The sequence below is a fragment of the Neomonachus schauinslandi genome, chromosome 3 (genome assembly GCF_002201575.2).
Source record: "Neomonachus schauinslandi chromosome 3, ASM220157v2, whole genome shotgun sequence".
NCBI classification, from domain to species: Eukaryota; Metazoa; Chordata; class Mammalia; order Carnivora; family Phocidae; genus Neomonachus; species Neomonachus schauinslandi.
The window spans coordinates 59480640-59493807 of NC_058405.1; the positions used below are offsets into that span (position 1 = coordinate 59480640).

Sequence of the window (13168 nt, forward strand, 5' to 3'; positions counted from 1 at the left end):
TAGCATAATTGTAAACTTCAGTTAACTAAATCATCTAGTACTCCATATTGTCCCATTAATTCAATTAAATGCTTTATCTGAATAACTTTAAAAATTTTATCATTATTTTTTATTTACAGTGCAGCAAGTGCTTCTCCTTCTCTAAGTTCCAGTGGGGATTGTTTTTCTTTTTTTGACTATATCTCATAGAGTCAAGGTGTTGGTTTGACGAAGGGTAGGAGAAACAAATCTAGCAATTTTTTCTATAATGGCAGAGTTAAACATATAATTTCCAAAATTCTAAGGCGATATTAAAATTTCCACATAAATCTACAAGATTTAACTTTTTTCCTTTGCTTTTGTAATATGTCAATATAAAGAATTATTTGCAAAATGGATATACTGGAGGCTGACTTTGTTTAGGGTTTTAAAAATATGGGACAAGACAGAGCCAAATTCAATCTCTTACAATTTTAAACGGAGGACTGGAGAGAGATAGCAACTTACTTAAGGTCACATAACTAACCAGTAGTACCACAGCCAATTTTTAAATATTTGAATATGACCACACTTAACGTTTTTTTTTTCCCCCAACTTCTTCACTCTTAATTATCTATTCCGTACAAAAGAAAAAAAAAAAAAAGCATGAGCGAGTTATTTGTGGGACTTATTGGTTTTGAAGAAAACCTGTAAGATTTTGTCCCCCAGGCGGTAGCCGTTCAGACTCGCTTTGGCCATGGCAGCTTCTTCATCATTTGTCATAGTCACAAAGCCAAAGCCTTTGCACTTGTTGGTGTTGAAGTCGCGAATCATTTCACATTGGTGACTGCCCCAAAGGGGCCAAACATTTGCCAGAGGATCCCCTCATCGGCGTCCTGCCCGAGGTTGTAGATGAAGATGCACCAGCCCGAAGATGCGTTGCCCGGAACGTTGACACAGAAAGCCCACTCATGTGATCTACACCCATAGGGAAGAACCTGAATCTCTGCGCCTGGTGGTGAATGGGGCCTCCGAACTGTCTGGCGGGCGAGTGGTACAGCTGGGAGAGCAGCGCCACGTTTTTGTTCTGGTTGGGGTTGGCTGCAAACTTCACTGTAACGGGCTCGGAGGAACCTGGGGGTTTATGACCACTGAAACTAGAAATTGCCTCTTCTGCCTCCGACCGTTTGTCAAACCGGATAAACGCAACCCCTCCGGACAGACCTGTGGTCTGATCCACAAGGACCCGGGAGTTGATTCGCCCGAACCAAGAGAACATGTCCTCCACGTCCTTCTGGGTCATGGTCCGCGGGAACCCGCTGATGTACAGGTTGGCGTCTTTGATGACCTCTGAGCTCGGGCGAGCGTACGACACCTTAATGTTTTTTGACTGGAACCGCAGGCCATTCAGGGTGTTGATCGCTCTCTCCGCATCCTTGGCAGTCACGTAGTTCACAAAGCCGTAGCCCAAGCTGTGCCCTGCTACTTTATCCCGAATGAGTTTTGCAGATTCGACTTCACCGATACTGCTGAACAGACTCCGCAACTCATCCTGGGTCATGTTCTGAGGGAGGTAGTTGACAATTAAATTCCTTCTCCCGATATCATCCCTGAAGTCTTTGGCCATGTGGTCTTCATAACCATTAGATACTGTATTTTTTTTTAAAAAATGTGGACGCGAGCGGGCGGGCCTGGGGCCCGGCGATAGGAAGAGTTTAAGCTTCTGTTTACATTGTCAATCCTCTGGCAAAGTGACCAAGCTACCTCAACACTTCTTTAGCATAATATTCACAAATATGAATTTATTATATTCCATTATAACATTTTGCTCTGCTTCATTTCATGGTCTTCTAAACCAGTGGGAAATCTTTAGTTTCTTTTACATGCTCAACTGTTATCTGAATAAAATGGCATCTTGATGACATTGGAGAGACTGGTATCACAGGCAAGTGCCTCTGAACAAAGTGACTTGTTGGATGAATGAATAGCTGTACACGCATTACTAAATGAGAATGAACTGATGGAAGTTTTATTGTCTGAGACCTTAAAAATAAAGACAAAATCATAGAAAATAACTTACAGATTTGCATGTCTAGAATCATCAATGTAATGAATATTTTCATTTCTAATTTATATTAGCTGATTTTCCAGATTATTCCTAATTCTTATATGAATTCTCAAATGAATACTAATTCTATTTCTTTAGGGATGCTTAAATTATTTTCTATAGAAGCAAGAGAACCAAAAGCATAGTCTAAAAAGAATTAATCTAAAAAATTCATTTTACTATTTCTAGAACTTTCATCTTTTCAACCGTAAGAAATTAAATACAAAAATATTGACTACTAAAAGTAAAAATTTTGAATGCGCAGAGAAGGTTCTAAAATTATAAGATGATTTGTTGATAACAGAATTCTAAAAATTTTGACTTACCTTTTAAGAACTCCCATGAGAAATAAATCAGATTTATTTATTCAATATTAATTAAATGCTTACTGGGTATCTAGTATGTGAGATATGTTTTCAGCTTAATTTTAATGTTGTCCTTATATGTGTAAGGAAATTTTGTTACTTGAAATAACATCAGCTATCACAAACTGTAAAACTATACAGTCCATGCATGAATAAATTAAAATTATAAAAATGCAAACAGTACAATTTCATATAAAAAGATTATCATACTAAGACAGGAAATGAAACAAGATGAAAAGTAAACTTAGCCAGAAAAAGTAGTTTCCAGCCACTTTAGACCTCTCCATGGCTACTAATTACAGTAGTCCCCCTTATCCTTGAGTTTGCTTTCCATGGTTTCAGTTACCTGCTGTCAACCACACTCCAGAAGATGATCCCACTTCTAATGAATCATCAGATCTACAGTAGCTTAATGCTACGTCACAATGCCTACATCATTGACCTCACTTCATCTCATCACATAAGGATTTTATCATCTCACATCATCACAAAGGGAAGTACAATACAAGGTATTTTGAGAGACCACATTCACATAACTTATTACAGTATATTGTTATAATAGTTCCATTTTATTATAGCTATTGTTATTAGTCTCTTACTGTACCTAATTTACAAATTAAACTCTACCATGGGGGTGTGTGTATATATATACATATATATGAATGTGAATGTGTGTGTATATATATGAAAAACATAGCATATATAGGAAAAACATAGTATGTATAGGGTTCAATACTATCTGTGGTTTCCACACATCCACTGGGAGTCTTGGAACATATCCCCCACGGATAAGGGCGGGGGGGTTATTATGCAGGCCTGGATTGAAGACGAGGTTATAATTTTATCATTCTTATGCTTTCTTTGTGCCATGTGTTGTATTTAGAATCTTGCTATCAAAACCCTATTGTAACACAATGATATCTCAGGAACTGCTCTCTGGAAGTGAGCGGTTAATTTTAGAAAAGTTATTAAAAGTAATTTTAGAGTAGCAAATGTGTCAGGTAAATTATCAAATTAAATGAATTATCAGGAATTCATTTAACTACAAAACACCCAAATATTTGACAAGGTAGGTCTTGTTTGTGAGGACTTAACTATGAAGAGCAACAGAGACTACCATGTGAAATCTATTCAAGAGGCTATGTACAGCAAGCAAGGTATTATGAGCTTCAGTTAGTTTGGGGATATACTTGGGTCTCCCAAACAAAAGTAGAGGCCAGAAGCCAGAAGATTTCCCAATGCAGAGCAAAGCAAAGCATCTGAATGTCATAGATTTAGGTAGATAGGATTCAGAGGCTGGGTACTATGGGGTTCAGGCAGGCAGGGTTTGGGAGATCAGCAAGAACACAAATGCAGTGCTAGGTAAAGGAGTCACACCCAGATGTCAGGTAAAGATGCTGGTGAAAACATCTATTTCTTGATGTGGTAAAGACAGTTACAAAGTTTCTTGATTTGGCTGTTTTGGTCGGATTCTTACATACAAGCTTGTATGAATTCATTGGCTGAAGCAAGGTTGACTTGGATTTTAAAGCTGTCTTAAGCAATCAACTATAGGTGATTCAGATATCAATGAAGTGAAAAAAATGACCATTAAATAATTTTAATACTTTTTAAAGTACTTAATATTTCAAACTCTGAATCTTGCGGTGGTAGAAAAGCTAACCGAAATTCTGACCTCCATAGTGCTTTCTTGTAAAATCTGAGCAAGAACATCTGAGAATCCATTTCAGCCTGCTAGGGACAATTTTTCTTAAGACTTACATCAGATATATTGTCAAAGTTTTTTTGTCTGTTACCTATGAGATAAAACATGCTCTGTGAAATTCTTTATTCCTAACTAGTACCTCATCTCAATGAGAAATAGAGCCCTTACATAGACATACTTCACATATAAAACTATATTACCTGGCAAACACTATTTCATGTTTCTAATTTATCTTTTCCTTCTGATCCTTTAGTGAAATTGTGATACTGGTGGCCTATAGATGGATTTGACCTAGTTGAGCTTGGGAGAATTCCACCGAAAAGCAAGATCTAATGTCTAGCTGACTAGTGAGTTGCTTTGAGCAGCCATATTAATATTGGTATCAATGTATTGTATAATAAAGGAACTAACATATTACTTAGCGCTATGTGAGGTCATCAATTCTATTTACTACATTAGTCATAAATGAGCAGAGTTAAGATATAGTCTCTGGGCTCAAGCGTGTTAGGCTATCAGCCCAACAGCAGAGAAATAAGGAAATAATCAGTATGATGTAACATAAACACTAATGAAACTATTATAAGGATGATGGTACAGAAAAAGGAGTTATTAATTTTCTGTGCGTGTATGTGGACAGGCTGGGAGGAGGTTGCCCTTCTAATACCTGAGAATATTTCTAAATGCTAAGTAAGGATTTGCTGGAATTGCTCTATGAGACAGAATTAAGTTTATTATTAAGCCCTGCCAGAAGTCCAATTCTTTAAATTGATAGGAAAAAAAACCTGATAGGAAATACTAAGAAAATAGTGTCTGATAGCTTAGGGACAATCTCCAAAACAAGTCACAATTTATACTGGATAGTTTGTTCGCAGCCTTTTAGTTACAAAAGGTGTTTTTCTTAGATTTTGATGAGCTTTCAGAGACACAGTGTGTTTAAGTGAGATGACAATGTTTGATGCTTTAATGCCTTAAAAACAATACAACCAAGTATAATATATAGATTGTGTAGTCTTTACTCTGGACAGTTAGGTGGGAGCAGTTTTCTCCCAGGGGAGGACTATGCTATTACACTGAAGCTGACTGAATTCATATATCTGCATGTATATCAATGGACCATACAAACATACAGAAGGACATGGACACATAAACACACCCCATGTCAAATGTTACCAAAATACACTTCTAAGAGTATGTCTCCTTGCAGTTGGACAGTAGTACCATCATGGAATATTTGAGATAATTTGTGTTTGGTAGAATATTTCCACATACAAACCTATTTTTAAGGTATCAATATTATTTTTAGCATTTTAGGGCATAATATTTGTTAATTTTGTCCCTCTGTGTCTTATTAGCTATAGGGCAGAGGCTGTAAATATAATTACTAAGGGCATGATATCTGCAATCAAACCACCTGAGCTTGAATAACTGACAGCCCCCATCCCTTTACAAGTTATGTGGCTTTAGGCATACTATTTCCCTGTAACTGTTTCTTTACTTATAACACAGGGATAATGATGTACCTCCCTCACCGGGTGGTTATGAAACTTAAATGGGTTATAAAATGTAAAAGCTTCTGGCAAAGGACAATCAATATATTAACATTTATTTCTACCACTAATAGTACCTAAAGCTTGAGTGGTTTCTATATGCACTTAAAAAAAAAAAATCAACCCTAGTATGTATTTAATACGTTAATTTGATTGATTTGGGCCATTTTCACTAAAACCACCATTTAAACAATAAAAAAAAAATACTGGCTTATTTCCCAGAGAGGCAAATACACCTTAAAAACTGTGCCATGGCTGATGTTCATTATTGTTTTTTTTTTTTTTTTTAAAGATTTTATTTATTTGAGAGAGAGAGAGAGAAACAGCATGAGGGGAGAGGATCAGAGGGAGAAGCAGGCTCCCCGCTGAGCTGGGAGCCCGATGTGGTACTTGATCTCAGGACTCCGGTATCATGACCTGAACCGAAGGCAGTCACTTAACCAACTGAGCCACCAGGCGCCCTGATGTTCATTATTGTATTTCCAATTATTTCATATCCATAATCTCTTATCTAATTTGGAAGAGAACCAGAGTAGTTTGAAAAAGTACTTAACTGTAAGAACTAAGAAGCCTGCATTAAAAGATATCATAAAAATTATTTTCTTAGCCAAGCCATAACATTGTTTGTCTCACAATGATTTGGCCTCAAAAGAACTGGCAAAGATACTATAGAATTATTTCCTGCATATTTGATGCCAGACTCAACTAGACCCCATTGCTAATTTTAGAGTGATACTGATCCTCCTGGGAACACTCCATCTAATTAGTAACTGAGCACCTACTATGTGCCTGGCAAGAGGAAAAGCTCCAATTGAAGCTGGATTCCCCTATATGTAACTACAAAAAGAGAATCTCAAGAGTGTAATTCTAAGTCCAAGCTATGGCCTTTCAGTCTTACTAACATCCAAACACCACAGAATATAAACATCAAAGAACGCCCCCCCCCCCCACCTTGGACACTATAACTCATCTCAGACCAAAACTGTTCAATTAAGAATTTCTGTAGAATTGATTTCTTCCTATTGGTTTATCTAAATTTTTAAACTTTTTTCTCCTTGGAAGTCTTAAGAGGAAAATGAAAACTTAATAATCTAGTTCTATGTTGGATTTGTCCAATAGCCTTCAAAAAGTAATCCTTGAAAACAAATGCCAACTTATAAAAGCTTTTAGTATTTAAATATTATGTTCCAACTCCAGTATTTAATAAGTTAACATTTTCATTTATTTCATTGTTCTCAGACAAGTGACATGTTTCTGGAAACCTTGATCTTGAACTTCTTAGAGCACCTTCCTTAGTGTCAGGTCTGTTAAAAAAAAGTTTATCAGTAAAAACTGTCCAAAACCAAAACAAAAAATCCATGTTCCCCTGTAATTTCCTTTAGTCAAAAATTGTCCTGTTAGCACAAATGCCCTTACATTTTAATGGCAAGGATTTAAGATGATGTATTCATTTTCTTCATTTCAAATAGTATCTTTAAATCATACAAACTTCCCCATCCCCATTTCACTTTTGAGGTCCTTGGTAAAGCAGTCCACTTCCATAATGCATACATTCAAAGTTGGTAGAGAGCCCTTGCTTGTTTTAAGGAGCTGTATTTGCAACCCTGAAACCTGATCTCCCCGGTTTCGCCCTCCAGTGCAAAACAAAATACACAAGTCTCAAGATTACTTGTCTTCTCCTTTTCAAGGAAGCTTCTCAATACCTTCAACCATTCCTTGTGACATTTGAACACCCCATATTTTTCAATTCTCTAAATGCACTCTAGTTGGTTCAATTCCGTATTTTACATGTGTCCTGACATGAGCCATACACACCAATACTTCCAATCAACAATGGTTTGGGGGAACAAGTGTTTATTAGCATATAATAGGTTAACCTAAATAAATGAATTTTCATGCTAGTTTTGAAATTTGTTCAAACTTTACCTAAATTCCAAATTAAATTATACAACTTGGCTATCCAGGAACCTCTGGTATTTTTGAGAATAAGAGTACAAAAAAAAAAAAAAGAAAAAGAAAAAGTAAGAGTACAAATAAATAAAATCTTTTAAAAAAAGAAAAAAGGGGGCGCCTGGGTGGCTCAGTTAAGTGTCTGCCTTTGGCTCAGGTCATGATCCCAGGGTCCTGGGATTGAGCCCCACATGGGGCTCCCTGCTCAGCGGGGAGTCTGCTTCTCCCTCTGCCTGCTGTTCCCCCTGCTTGTGCTCTGTCAAATAAATTAAAAAAAAAAAAAAAGACGAGTACATTAAAGGGATTCTCTCTCTTTTTTTTTTTTTTTGCGGTGAGGGGGATTTAGTTTCATAACGAAGATAGGAAGTATAGTAAAACCACCATAAATGTTTCCTGCAGAGCAAAACTATGTAGCACTTTCTAAAATGAGTAAGTCATCACATTTTAAAGGTCCCAATTCCTTGAGTTTTAGAGGTAAACATATCTAAGGATCACTAATTTGAAAAAATTGTACAATAGCTTATTTATTATGGACCAAAGGCTTTACTTTCGGGTGTTTTTCCTATTTTTTCAAAGGATGCAATAAACCACTAAAATGCTGACAAAAATGGCACAACAGAGAATCTGACTTGAAATCTGTACCATAGGCCTGTTTTGGTGACAAATACCCCTCCCACAGATAAAGATTTTTAGACTTCCCCCAAAATATTTTCTTTGTTCTATTAGCCAAGTTGTTTTCAGGTTCTAAACCTCCCTTTCTAAATTACTACTGTTCTTAAGAGTTTTAGTTAAGTTCTAAAATATTTGCATGTGAGAAAAACAAGTTGAGACATACCATTTTTGCTTACATTCTAAATGGGTCACTGTAACAGAAAGGTCATATACTATGAATCCATACATTTGTGTCATATTTACATTTAGCCATATTTTGAGCTGAAATGTCCATAGTAAATGCTTTTTGAATATTAAATACAAATTCCACAATTTGAGAATAGCTCAGCTTTTTGATAAATTTGATATGGTTGTGGAGATACAAAAGAAAGAAACTCATAATATACCAGTCTTAGATTTCTCTTTGAGCAAATCTTGAGCCACTACACATACTTTGGTGGTTATTTTTCTTACTCTCCTGCTAAAAAAAACTTCAATGACCTCCCTTGCCTCAGAACGCTTCTCACACTACGTAAAGGTACCCTTGGGGCTGGCATGAAGCTGTGGTAGAGGAACTACAGGGTCAACAAGATGTATCTTCTCATATGTTCAAATTTACTAATATTGAGGAAAAAAGTTAATAAAAAACTTAAGCATCTTTACAGTAAAATATTATGGAACAAATTATAAAATTAGTAGTTTAAGGTGTATTTTAGATAAATGTAAAGAAATTTCTTAGCCAGAAGCATATCCCATCTTTCTTTTCTAGAGGGAGATACTCTAGATTTCTATCCCTGGCATAGTTATGAATTGGATTAAGAAATAAAAATTAAGCAACTAAAGGGAATGAGGCTAATAATAGTAAGTTGCTACTGGATGGTAAAAATGTGATTTTTAAATAGAATTTTTTGCCTTTTCCAAAGTTTCTATGCCTATGTATTACTTTTATGCTAGGAGAAATTAAGACAAATCTTTTTAAACAGGAAAATCCCCCCCCCCTTTTTTTTTAAAGTAAGCTCTACACCTGAAGTGGGGCTTGAACTCATGACCCCAAGATCAATCAAGTCACATGCTCTACCAACTGAGCCAGCCAGGTGACCCAAAACAGGAAAATTCTTAATTTTTAGATCTGAAAGTCAGTTTAATTGCTGCTAAATATTTATAACTATAAAATAAACTAGATTTGTTTTTCTTTATATAGTTCATTAATATGGTTTCAAAATTAAAATAGATTTATCTTTTTTTTTATACTTACCTTTTGAGGTTTGGGGGGCTGGAGTAGAGAAATGACAGCAAAACCACTCAACAAATTCTTGAATTCTTTTCAACACGCCTTTGAGAACACATAGATTGCTCCCCTACACTTGATTTTAAAATTATCTGAGTTTTGAAATTACCTGTTCAGTTCTTCCCTGATAGTTAATTCTTCATTATCACTTCTAAAGATCCTGAACCCCGTAGGATTTCCATTTACAGATTTCCAAAGGGGGTTGATTATGTGGTTGTAAGTCTGGTTCAAATAATTTTTATTTTTCAAGGATTTCTCTCTCTCCTTTTCAGAAAACAAACTTTCCTTTCCCCGAGTCACAAAAATGATACATGCTTATTTGTAATCATGAAAATAAGATCCACCCCCTCATCCTAATAAGATTTGTTTTACACCTGCAATAAATCAGTAATAACAGTTTAGCAAATGTATTCGTTTAAGGAGTCTGAAAATATCTGACATATCTTTAATCGTGAACAATTTTCTAGCTGATTAAATATTCATTACATTATTTTAAAGAGCTGCACAATATTCCACTCAGCATGTTAATCAGCCTTTTATTACTGGACACTTTAAAAACTCTTCCAAATTTTTAATATTATAAAAAATACTATAATAAACACATGGATTACTTCTTAAAAGAGTATATTTATTAATTGCCTTTACAATATTGAAAAATTAAAAGAGAATTTATTATTCTTTTAAATATGCTAAAATCCTAGAAATGTATATGGCTAGTCCATACTCAGTTATAGGTGAGATAGAGAGAAAGAGAGAGAGAGGGAAGCGGGGGAAAGGAGGGAGGGAGGGGAAGAGCTTTTCATATAACAGAGGAAAAAAATCAACTATATCACTCATCAGCATAAAATTAGTATTTAAACTTTGGAACCTGATACTTAGGCTGATGTTTTCAAGTTCTGGGCATCTTAGTCCATTTGCTTTTCTTCATTCTGTTTATAAAATTTTAAATTTTTATTCATATGCTAATATATTTAAAAGGTCAATATGTATTAATAAATGAGGCACAATTAATGATGAAGTGTTCTGTCCCTCAGGTGTGTTAAGTTAGAGAAAAAGGTTAAGAACTACAGATATAAACTGTTCATACCACAAGAAGGAGGGGTAATGTCTTATTGTTAAAGTAAGGAAACATTTACCACACACAAGAAGTCTGGCCCATTTTTAAGCATGTACAAGAATTAGTTGGGGGAGAGTTGTGGTGGGTGAAATGGCATAAATAAAGGCAAAGAGAAAAACTGGATGGATCAAGACTAGTTCCCTTGAAGAAAAATGGAAAAACTTAAAGTAAGGGCAAGATCATGAGGTACAAGCTAAGGAGTTTAAATTTTATCCTATAAGCAAAGGTAGTGTTTTAGGAAGATTAAATTAGTGGGATATATACTATAACGAATGAAACAATTACAGGCAAAGAACTTCTCAGATAAGATGCTACAGAATAGGTGACAAATAATGAAATACTTAATTATGGCAGCAATTCCAGAAGGGAGGAGTCAAAGATGGCGGTGATTCGTTTGGGTAAATGACAAACATGAGTAAGGTCAGTGTCTCCTGGAGCCGTTAGCATTGACAAGCTAAACTGATCAAGTGGAAAACAACTTCAGAGCCATGAAAGCACAATCTGTAAAAACCGGATCATTACACATGTACCTATTCACCAACTATTTAAACATTTTGTTTATATTCTAAATGGTGTCAGATGGAGGTTCTAAACCTTGAGTCATATTCGTAAATATAGTTCTACCTACAAAGGTCAAATAGGCTGAAGCACATACCACTGTCAAGGTTCTCTTAAAGAAGTATGAAAAATTAAATCTGTAGAGCAAGCTAAAAGCTTAAACAGCCATAAAATCTAGCCCCTATAAACTCTTCGATCCCCTGAGCTACAAGTCTCCTTCTTGTATATTTAATCATGGCCACCCAGACCTTGCCGTTCCTTGTACACACCAAAAATGCTTCAGCCTCAAAATCTTTGTAGTTGTTATTTCATCTACCTGAAAGGCTGTTTTCCCAGATACCTAATGGTTTACTCCTTATCATTTTAAAAACCGTTGTCTTACTAAATATCATCTCCGTGAAGCATTTTCTGACTATAATACTTAAAAACATCTCTCTCCTGCCTTCTAAACACCTTTATTCCATCCTTTCCCCTTCCTTGCATTATTTTTCTACATAGAACTTAGATCTGACACACCACATATAGTACCTATCATTTTTTTTTGTCTATTCTATTACCTATGTCTCACTCCCAAGACTGTAAGCTCTATGAGGGTGGAAATTTATTTTTGTTTGGTGTTGATCCTCAGAATTTAAACAGAATAAATTTGTACCTCTCTACATATAATGTTTCAAATCTAATTTTAATGCTCCCTGTCAAACATTAGCATTTTCACACTGCCACAAGATATTCATGAAAGTATAAACTAAATAATATAAAAATCTGCATTAATTATTTTACAATTTAAAAATTCTCTTAAGGAATGATGTACTTAAACTTTCTTGACTTATACTACAGGACAACAAATACCCTTCTTCACTGTTTGTTTCATGCTAAAATGGCATTTTTAATTGATGACAGGGAAACAAAAAAATCTCCTGTAATTTACTATCATATGCATTAAAGAGAAAAAAGAAAAAAGTTTTAGTGGTACTATAAGAACTTATACCCCTGAAATGCTATAATATAAGCATTCCCAAAGATTATAAAATAATGAAATGTGGAAATAAGCAAACTCTGGGGTGATTCAGAATTTCTACCACTTCCTAAAGATATTCTTTAATAGAATAATCCATGTGGGTGGTTAAATTATAAAACAAAGATATACAAAATACGAAGTTAACCAGATTGAGTAACATTTTGTGTAAAAGTAGCTTAAAAGCTTAATTGCTTAAAATCTAATCCTACAGCATATGATAAATAGAAACAATAACAACATTTTCCAGGTAGTTTATATTTCTTCAAAACACAAAAGTTCAATCACAAGAATACAATAAATATATTATTCAAAGTTTCACAGAATTAAGGGGGACCTATAATCATTGATACGCTAATTTAAGTATTTTACTCATAAAGTTTTTGCATGAATTCCATGTATTAGTAATCAATAAATAGACCCAAATAGAAATTATAAATGTTGAATTTAATTTCAGTAATAATAAAGCAAAAAAAAAAGCAACTAACTTGTCACCTTGCACAGTAACTTTAACATAAAAGGTATAAACTTATTTATTTTGTCAATATTTTCTTCATTGTATATAGCTCAAAAAAAAAAGACATCAGAAATCTGTGAGATATATTTTTAAACAAACAAGGCAAGAACATACACACTCACATTTCTGGTGAGTTAGTTCTGCATTAAAGGGGCTCAAGTTATTAGTAATAAGACAGAAATTGCAAGAAATCCTTTGACAGAGGTAAAAAAAAATAATTTTAGCTGGAAATGATGATGGTCTCATTTCTTCTCCTAGATATGCAAATAATATGTCTAAATACTTACTAGAGCCAAATCTATCTCAAAAGTTTGGGACATTAGTTTTTCTCCTTTTTGTTAATACTCAATGAGAAAAAACACTTAGAATTAAAACTTTTTCGATGAATAA

General features: G+C 34.7%; 1 pseudogene; it reads right to left on the minus strand.

Moving 5' to 3' along the window:
• Window positions 1-633: 633 nt before the first annotated feature.
• Window positions 634-4111, minus strand: LOC110579800 (annotated as a pseudogene).
• Window positions 4112-13168: the final 9057 nt, after the last annotated feature.